This window comes from Bidens hawaiensis, unplaced genomic scaffold, assembly GCF_021521415.1.
Source record: "Bidens hawaiensis isolate Kalapana, Puna unplaced genomic scaffold, B.hawaiensis_p1.1 tig00006390_1, whole genome shotgun sequence".
Lineage (NCBI taxonomy): Eukaryota > Viridiplantae > Streptophyta > Magnoliopsida > Asterales > Asteraceae > Bidens > Bidens hawaiensis.
In genome coordinates this window covers 532,385-541,485 of record NW_027491431.1, presented here as the reverse complement: position 1 = coordinate 541,485, position 9,101 = coordinate 532,385, and the positions used below count along the sequence as shown (strand labels likewise).

The 9,101-nt window shown below is 34.6% G+C and overlaps 1 pseudogene; it reads right to left on the bottom strand.

The window, feature by feature from the left end:
* Nucleotides 1–566: 566 nt before the first annotated feature.
* On the bottom strand, nt 567–1,319 carry LOC143632421 (protein LIGHT-DEPENDENT SHORT HYPOCOTYLS 10 pseudogene; annotated as a pseudogene).
* Nucleotides 1,320–9,101: the final 7,782 nt, after the last annotated feature.

Genomic DNA, 9,101 nt, shown 5'->3' with positions numbered 1-9,101 from the left:
TTGCCTATAGTGTTGGACAAGAACTCGTAGATCATGATCTAGTATACTGCATTTATTTGTGGCTTGCGTTTGTTATTGTTTTTATTTATTATTTTTCTTCGTTACAAGGGAGATTCAATTGTTATGTTTAATTTGAATTAATATTACAACTGATCAGACAAGCTGATATATGATCTAACACACCCAATATAGGAGCTAGGTGAGTTATTACACGGTCATCCGTAGGGCGCACAAAATCGTTGCGAATCCCAAAAGGGACAAAATAAATATAAAGTAGACACTTGAGCTAGAAATATTAATTAATTTAAGCACCGTTTCTAAACAGTGTTTTGCATGATATGAGAGAGAAAGAGATGTGTTATATGTTCTCTAAGGATTTCAAGAGATGCCTATTTTTTTCAAGAACTTAAAGTTTAGACACACGAAGACTAGGGTTTTTGCTTCACGGGATTTTAGGGTAATCAATGAATGATCACTAACTTTAATAAAACATAGATTAAAATTAACCACCAAGTAGATATGAGAAGTATATATCCATATGCATGACTATAAGTATAGTTATGTACCATGTGATGTTGAATTCAAGTGGCCTGCAATTTTGAAGCCTTCATTTCTTCACTAGCTTTAATTTGATTCTTCCTCTTCTTTTTCTTCTTATATGGGATCCCCCTTGCCTTAGCTTGACACTCCTTCACTTCCCTTAAATAAACCCGAATCGCACCATTTCCAAACGGGTTTTTCTCCGGAGAGCCACCGTTCTCCTCATATGCGGCTCTCAGGCGCCCGATGAGGGCGTCTAGACTGCCCCAAGCCTGCCTGAGAGGGCAGGTGCAAGGGGCAGGAGGGTCAGGCTGCCCAAAGAAGGCACACCCAAGAACATGAACCTTAGTTTTTCCAAATTGATCAAGGTATCGAAGAAACTCGATAACATGGCTGAAGTTACACAGCGCTAGAGGAACCGGCGGCCGTTGATTCTTTAGATACTGTCCAAAAGTGTTCCAGTCGCGTCGTTTTTGTGATTCGTATCGGCTTAACGGTGCAGGCTGATGGCTCTGATCGCCGGTTGCTGATCGAGAGGAACCTTCAGATGGATCTTTTGGTATGTTGATTGACATGAGTAATGTTTTCAGATGACAACTCGATCCAAGGTGAAAAATAGTAAAAATAAAAGGTTGGGTAGGAGAAGGAAGAAAAAGATGAAGATCCATATTGAGTCTTCTATTGAGGAGACATCTACTGGGTCCCTTCGGAAAAGCTTTTTTCCCCCTATCGTTTTCATTTCAATTTCTTCCTTCGGGGCATTATAAGCACTAACATTTACTTTAGTTTTAATCTTTTAATTATGATATATATAAGTAGGGTAGGCTTGATAATTATCAAACATTTCATACGCCATCATATATATACACCAACACCACCATGTTTGACATCTTCATTCAATATATAATCGGTGTGGGCAAAAATCTTTTAAATAGAGGTAACTTTTACAAATAATATCTTGGATAAAGTAATTTAGTTTGTTGGCCGGTTTGTCAAGGTAATTATATCCCTGATTATAAATTTGTAATTATTGTTGGTGATATGTGTGAAACGTGTTCGTAAAAGTTGTTAAAATTAAATATGTATTAGTACAAAATTATATCAGTAGTTAGGCCATACGTCATGGTTAATGCTCCTTAAGAGTCATTTTCTGTCTATACGACGCCCCATTATGAATGGTCTTTTGCATTGTGAAATGGTGTGATGATGCTTGTGTAACCGCCAAAAATAAAGGCTTTTATCTAACATAATTGTACCTATCAATCAACTAAATTAGTTAACTATATCAACCTTAAAATTGAAACTCACGTGAACATTTCACTTAATTTGTGAACCCTTCATATTTTTTCATTTTTTAATAGACACTAAAACCAAATATTAAACAAACTAGATACAAATTGAAAAAAAAAACTAAAACAAAACCAAATGCCAAAAAAACTAAACAAAAACCGAAGTGAAACTAAAAAACTAAAGCTGATATATCTGAAACCGAACCAAAAACAAAAACTATAAAAACAAAAAACTAAATAAAGATAAACCCACCTAAAACGAAACTAAAAAACAAAAAAAAATCGAACCAAAACGAAACAACTTTATAAAAACTAAAACTGAACAAAATCGAAATGAAATCAAAATAAAAAATAACTACTATGAAACTTTAAAAAAAAACTAAAACTCATTAAGAAACACATGATTATTACTATTATTAGTATAGTAGATTAGAATATGTTGAATATAATTAAGTTGAATGTAATTTAATATAAATTAAATTATTTTATTAGAATAAATTATAAAAATACATATCATTTATGGATAACGTTATTGCTTTAATAGTATACTAGATATATATTTGCCAATTGTTCTTTAGATCCTCAAAAGTCAATCTCAGCATCAAATTGTTGTTGATTAGTTCTTGATATAATGAAACTTAATATGAATGTATGGCAGATTTATTATCATAATATACCTTTGTTGCTTGTTCTCGTGGCATATTTCAATCTTCTAGGATTCCTAGCTCATAACCAAAAGGCTTGACATCTAACTGTATACAAAGTGACAGGTATATATTCAGCTTCAACAGATGATAGAGAGAGTACCACATTTTGTTTATTAGATTGTCAATACATAGCTCGTGTCCCAATATTAAAGAATATAGCGTGTTGTGGCTTTTGCTATATATCATATATGCTTCCCCATAGTCATTGTTACTATATCCTTATAATGTTAGCATTAATATTAAATTTGATTATACTGTACTGTGATCCATTGTTCTTTGATGTAACGTAGTGTACTCTTCCCTCTTTATCTTTAGAGTGTCTCGTTGATGATAAAAGTAAAGCTTTTGGTTAGAATCACAAATCTCATGAATGTTTCAGTTTATTTTAGTGTATTCCATCTAATACATTTAAGATCACGTCCTACAGTGCGTTTTATCTAATTCAATTAGTTAGCATGCTATTGTTGCTTCATATAAGATTATTGATTCTCTTGATACATTGTTTTTAGACGATTTTGTTTTTATTATTATTATTTAGAATCTTGTAAATCCGTGAAAGGAGTTATGTGCGACGAAAAGTGGGGACGGTATATAAAAGATTTTTATATGTACCTTAACATTTTCTTAGCCACATGTAGATGTAGTTTTCTTGCGTTTTGCATCTATCGACTCAACACTCGTTACTGTTAAGTAAATGAGACTACGTACTTATAATTTGTCTATACCCGATCAGATATTTGACTTCCCTACCTTCATCCGAGTATAGTTTGAAATTATTGTCGATTGGAGTTCGTTGGTTTTGACCTCCATGGTGTAGTACTATATATTTTAGCATAATCAAGCTCCAAACCAAAAAAAAATGTCAAATTCGTCCCACATCTTTCATTTCTAAACCTCGTGTTCAAATTTTCTTTAAGTTGGGATGTTTTATCTAATAAATCTCCCGTGATGATCAAATTAATCATCCACGTATACGAGTACAATCGTCGTTTTCGTTCCTTTAGTGTTTACCAACAAACTTGCATCCGTTGTTGTTCACATAAATTCGTTGTACTTGAAGGTTTCAGAAATCTTCTCGTACCAAGCCTTTAGAGGTTGCTTCTAACTACCCTGGTCGAGGTCGTTCTTCGAAATCGACTCCACATAGATTTCCCAATCAAGATCGCAGTACAAAAACATGTTGACACCCATTTTCCATGGTCCTAACTCTTACTCTCCAAGATACCGATAAGGACCTGCACGGTAGTCAACTTCGCAACGGGTTGAATGTCTCTTCATATTCGAGACCATACTCTTAAGAAAAGCCTCATGATAAAAGACGGGATTTATACCTCTCGACCGACCCATCCGCGCTCTTCTTTATTTTGTAAATTCGCCTGCACAATTTTTAAAAGGGGACGCAAGCCGATCCCTTCCGTAAACCACAGGGGCATAAACAATAATTTACTCTAGAGAAAACATTTATTCTTGTGCTTTTCGTTGCTTCCACCCAACAGTTCTTTTTTCTCATTAGCCTTTGGTTTGTTTGAATTTGATCAAATAATTCAATCAAACTTTCAATTCGATGGTTTATGAACCGAGATTTCCCATCCGCCTTCTCGATAAACAAGGTTGTGTCTTCTATCTTGAGCAAGATGTCGACCATCTGTTTTACCATGGCTTCTTGTCCGGCAAGCCGATTCTCAAATTCAACAAGAGTCGGTTAAGAAGTCACTGATTTTCGACAAAAGTTTTTCACCTTTCGAAAATATCGGAAATTTGAGAGCTCCCCTTGTGACACAACCATTGACTCGATTTCCAACATCTAAAGTCATTTGTCATTCCTCTTTAAATGCAAACCGACGAACGTATCCCAAGCTTATTTTGGATACTCTACGCCTTGTAGATGATCGAGTAATTCCTCCTCCAATGTGGTCTCAGAACAAATATCACTTTACAGACCTTAACCCTCAACTTATGGATCGCATCATTGGTGTTGATTCTTGGTACTTGGGTTTCAGACCCATTAATGACATCAAGGCTGGCTCTCAAAGAGGGCAGGGGGATCGACAGACCTCGACCCGATACCCCACTAGGCCCGAAATTTAAAAAAAAATTACATATATTTTTATGAAAAACAGTATGTATATTTAGTGTTTAAACTCAATTATACAGCCACTAGTTTGTCTAGTGGCACCCAACCAAAAGGTTGGGAGTTCTAGTCTCACTTGAGACTTGTTTAATCCTACTTTTATCTCACTTTAGACTTGTTTAATCCTATTTTTATTTATCTCACTTGAGATACGTTTAAGCCTATTTTATACAGAAATTTTTTTACACAACTCAAATCATAACCAAGTAAGTCCATTTAAAAATTAAATTGTTTAAACACAATAAAAAACCCCTGTTACTTAAGGCCCAAATTTTTTTTCACTTTCAGCTAAAAAATTTTTAATAATTCTCTAAGACAGCCCTGAATAGCAAATCTTGCCCCTAAAGGTAAGACATCAAACGTGTAGACCATGGGTTATAGTTGGTGTTGTTCAACTTCTTGATACCCCTTGCAACTTGAAAATTGCCATGATGACTTGTTTGTGATCAAAACACCAGGACCTCCTTGATCGGATTCTATTTATGGCTCTAACCAGTTTGTTAAAGGGGGAGCACACGAAATTGAGAACACATTCGAGTTTTGATCAAACTTGATCGACTCTTTATGTTTATTCTATTGACTTAATTCATATAGAAAAAACTTGTCTGACTATTAACTGATATTGCTATAGTTATATCACGAGGTTAATGTAAAAAACAAATAACTATTTTAGATGTGTTCGGCATTAAATATACAGAACATTACATATTCTAAATTTTATTGGCCAATGAATTCACTTAAAAGTTTTTTAGAAGTATGTATAGTAAGATAATCCCGACATGGATGGATAATTTTTTTATATATTGAACTAGTGTTTTTATCCGACGCGTTGTGTCGGACTGTCGGGCAGGTAGGTAAAATTTGGGTGGTGATAAAACACAAGCATCGTCGGTCCTGAGCGTTCAGACATTAATCTGACGTGAATTTGGTCGGTTTCTGTTACATACACGAAACTAAAACAAAACAAAAAAATGAAAATTAAGGGGGGCCAATGAGGTGGCGTTAGTCGGTAAAACTTGGGCGTTAGTAAAACCCGAGAGTTGTTGATCCCAGACGTTGAGGCGGTGGTTCCACACAAATTCGGTCAGTTTTCGTCGCATTCATTATGGTAACGGAACTAAAAAACATATATAAAATTGGTGTTCGGTCGGTTTTCTTAACGTTCGTTATGGTACCAAAACTAAAACAAAATAAAAGGAAAACAAAATTGTCATTCGGTCGGTTTTCGTTAATTTCGTTACAATATCGGAATATCGGAAGTAAAACAAAAAAAAAAAATCTTTGACCAATATGGTGCCGCCAAGTGCCTCAATGGAAAGCTTAGCGGCACCAAAGTTCACAATTATACTATATAATAATAATTATTTGAATAAAGATAAAATAAAATGGAATCGTGAGAGAGATGGAGAGGCTGCTAACAATTTAAAATTGAAAAAAATACATATTATATATATTGTGTTTCGTTTGAATTACGTCAAAAAGATCGAAGACGTTGGACTACTATAATAATTGTCAATATTTAAGTTGAACTTTTATAGTACAACATTGAATAAACAAATATTTATGGTGGTTAAAAGGTTACTGTCTCTTTGAAAATGTGTTTACCTTCAACAAGTTCACGGATCATATAAATACACACAAAGTACCACCGACTAGAAAGAGAAAATACATTCTGGATGACATGACAAAGGATATCTCACGCTAGATTTGACACGGAATGAAGGACTAGATAGTAGATACATTCTGGAATAGGATTCGGTAAAAATTCATTTGGAAGAAATTGTATTATAATTTCAGAAAGTGAGACTCGTCAGTTTTACACTTGTTGTCAGGCTTTATATCTTCATGTGTTGTGAGACTCATCAGTTTCAACTTTCAACATTAGAGCTAGAGGTGCGCAAACCATGTTTTTTCAGGGTCCGGGTTTTAACCCGGTAGGCTGGTAGAGAGGGAATCGGTTATGGTGGGTTCGGGTCCAAATACGTTTTCCCTAAGAAACGGAAACCTGGTCGTTACCCACAGGTTGAGTGTACAGGCCCGGTTCTAGGTGTACCGACTTTATACCCCACCTCTAATTAGAATTGTCAACAAAATGAACATAGTTCTCATCAAATATAGAATAGAAATAAGAGAGGTACTTCTTCATGTTGACAAGATGCCGATAGTTACGACTGGTGCTGTTAACGCCACCGTAGCCCATAATGGGATGCGGAGTAGCACTATCAGGGGCGAACCTATAAGCTTAGCAGGGATAGCCTCCGCTACCCCTCAACTTTACGTCAGTAGCGTAAAAAAAATTATTTTGTTGGTTTTTGCATTTCGTTGCCCCTGAAAAAAATATAATGTTATCCGTATTTGTCTAAAGCTCAACCAAATTATGAGTCCAAACCAATTAAAGTCCAACTAAAATTTAAAGCCCAAACAAATTAGAACCATTAACCATATATGTTTTATGTTTGCTGTTTAGCTTAAAGTTCAATTTTTTTTATTTTTTATTTTTTTGCCGTATTTCATACAATGAAAATGAAACAAAATTTGAAACACGATAATAAATAAATTTAAACGCATGGGTTGATATTTCTCCTATTCGGCTTTTGAAAGCTTGAGCCATTACAACCTCTTATTTTACTTTATCAAGCGTTTCTCTTTCAACCACACAAATCAAAGCATTGTTCAAATGCTCATCACCCATTCGATTGTGCAAATCCGTCTTGATAAGCTTGATTTTATAAAAACATATTTCAACAGTTGCCGTTACAACTTGTAAAACCAACGCTAGTATAGGAATAGAGTATGAGAGTAACTTTTTGTCTTTTTATAACTATAGGTACTATGTAAGCCATTATATATGATGTTACACGTAACCAAGTGGCATGTTAGGTTGATGCTACACACCCCTTCATAAGCTTATTGATTAACTTTTCCGTAAAATATATTAATAATTATATAAATCATAATAGTAATAACAAGGATAGATAGATAGATATGAACTAACACAGTAAAAATGTACAAAAAAATAGTTTAGCTGGTTTTTTTTATCACTCAGACGGTCGATCTTAGATTGGGAGGATTAGTGTAGGTTTAACTTTGTCAGTTTTTCATTGTAGTGTGTTTGTAGTTGTTCTTTCGTTTTAATTTTGTTCTTACATCTTGTGTGGGCTCTTGCGGCTTGTAGGTTGCCCCTTCTTTTTTCTTTTATAAAATTTGGCCCTTCAAAAAAAAATTAAACTCCTCTCCATCTAATATCCTAACTGTTGAGCTAACTAATTAATATGTTTAGGTTAGCAAACAATAAAAATTTACAAAGCTCGCGCTAAAAAAACTAAGCTTTAGCAGCGACACTTTAATAGCGATATCTGGATTGTCACCGCTAAAGGTCACGATCCGGGTGACAAGGAAGTGATTAAATCTTGGCCGTTCATAACAAACAGATCCGACTGATGGTATTACATCGTATAAGACAAGGAATCACTATGAGTATTTCCATCCATCGTTCTCCTTCCTTCTCATTCTCACACCAACTCTCTCTCATCTTTCACTAGCATAGACCAGCCATCCATCCTTTCACTGCCGCCGGAGCTAACGTTCGACAACCACTGTTGGCGTACCATTCGACAACCACTACTTCGATAAAATAATAATAGTCTAAACGAGCATATCCCGAGCATTGGTTGGTGTGAATCGTTGCTCGCTTGCGACTTGGCTCGGTTTGTGTATATAAAAAATCATGATAATAATATGGTATATTGTTTTTAAATAATCTCAACTTTCACATTTTGGTTGTTGCCGGTCCCAACTAACAAGATGGCTGGTGGCGGTCCCACATTTTATATGTTTTTCTATCAACGAACCCTAACTAGCGAATCCTAGCATCATTACTTTTTTAATAACGTGGCATGTTTGCGTGCCAAAAACTTGTTTATGTGGCATATAATTGGCGAAATCGTGCTTATGTGACAGATTGCATCACCACCACCACCACCATGGCATCCAAGAGTATATTTTGAACATATACCGAATTCCCGCAGGCCGCAACACAAGAGTATAGTCTTCAATACGAATGAAAAGTTTAAGTTTATTTGATCTAAGCTAACACATGTTTGATAAACACGTTATTTTGATAATTTTTCTTAATTTATACACCAAGAGAAACGTTAAAGGAACATATATTATTATCTATAGATTTTTCGTTGTTATAATAAATTTTTATTTTCCTTGTAATCACTATTCACTAAGCTTACCATATTTTATATGAGTATAAAATTTTCTCATGTTTTTAATTAATATCAATAAACGTTTATGAATAGTAAGTTAAATTTTTTAAAGACACTAACCAAGGGGTATGCAGCTCCAAAGTTGTTAATATGGTAATTTCTTTCAAGTGGTAAGGATACAACTACAAGTTTCATTACTAACAAATAGTTTAAATCTAAA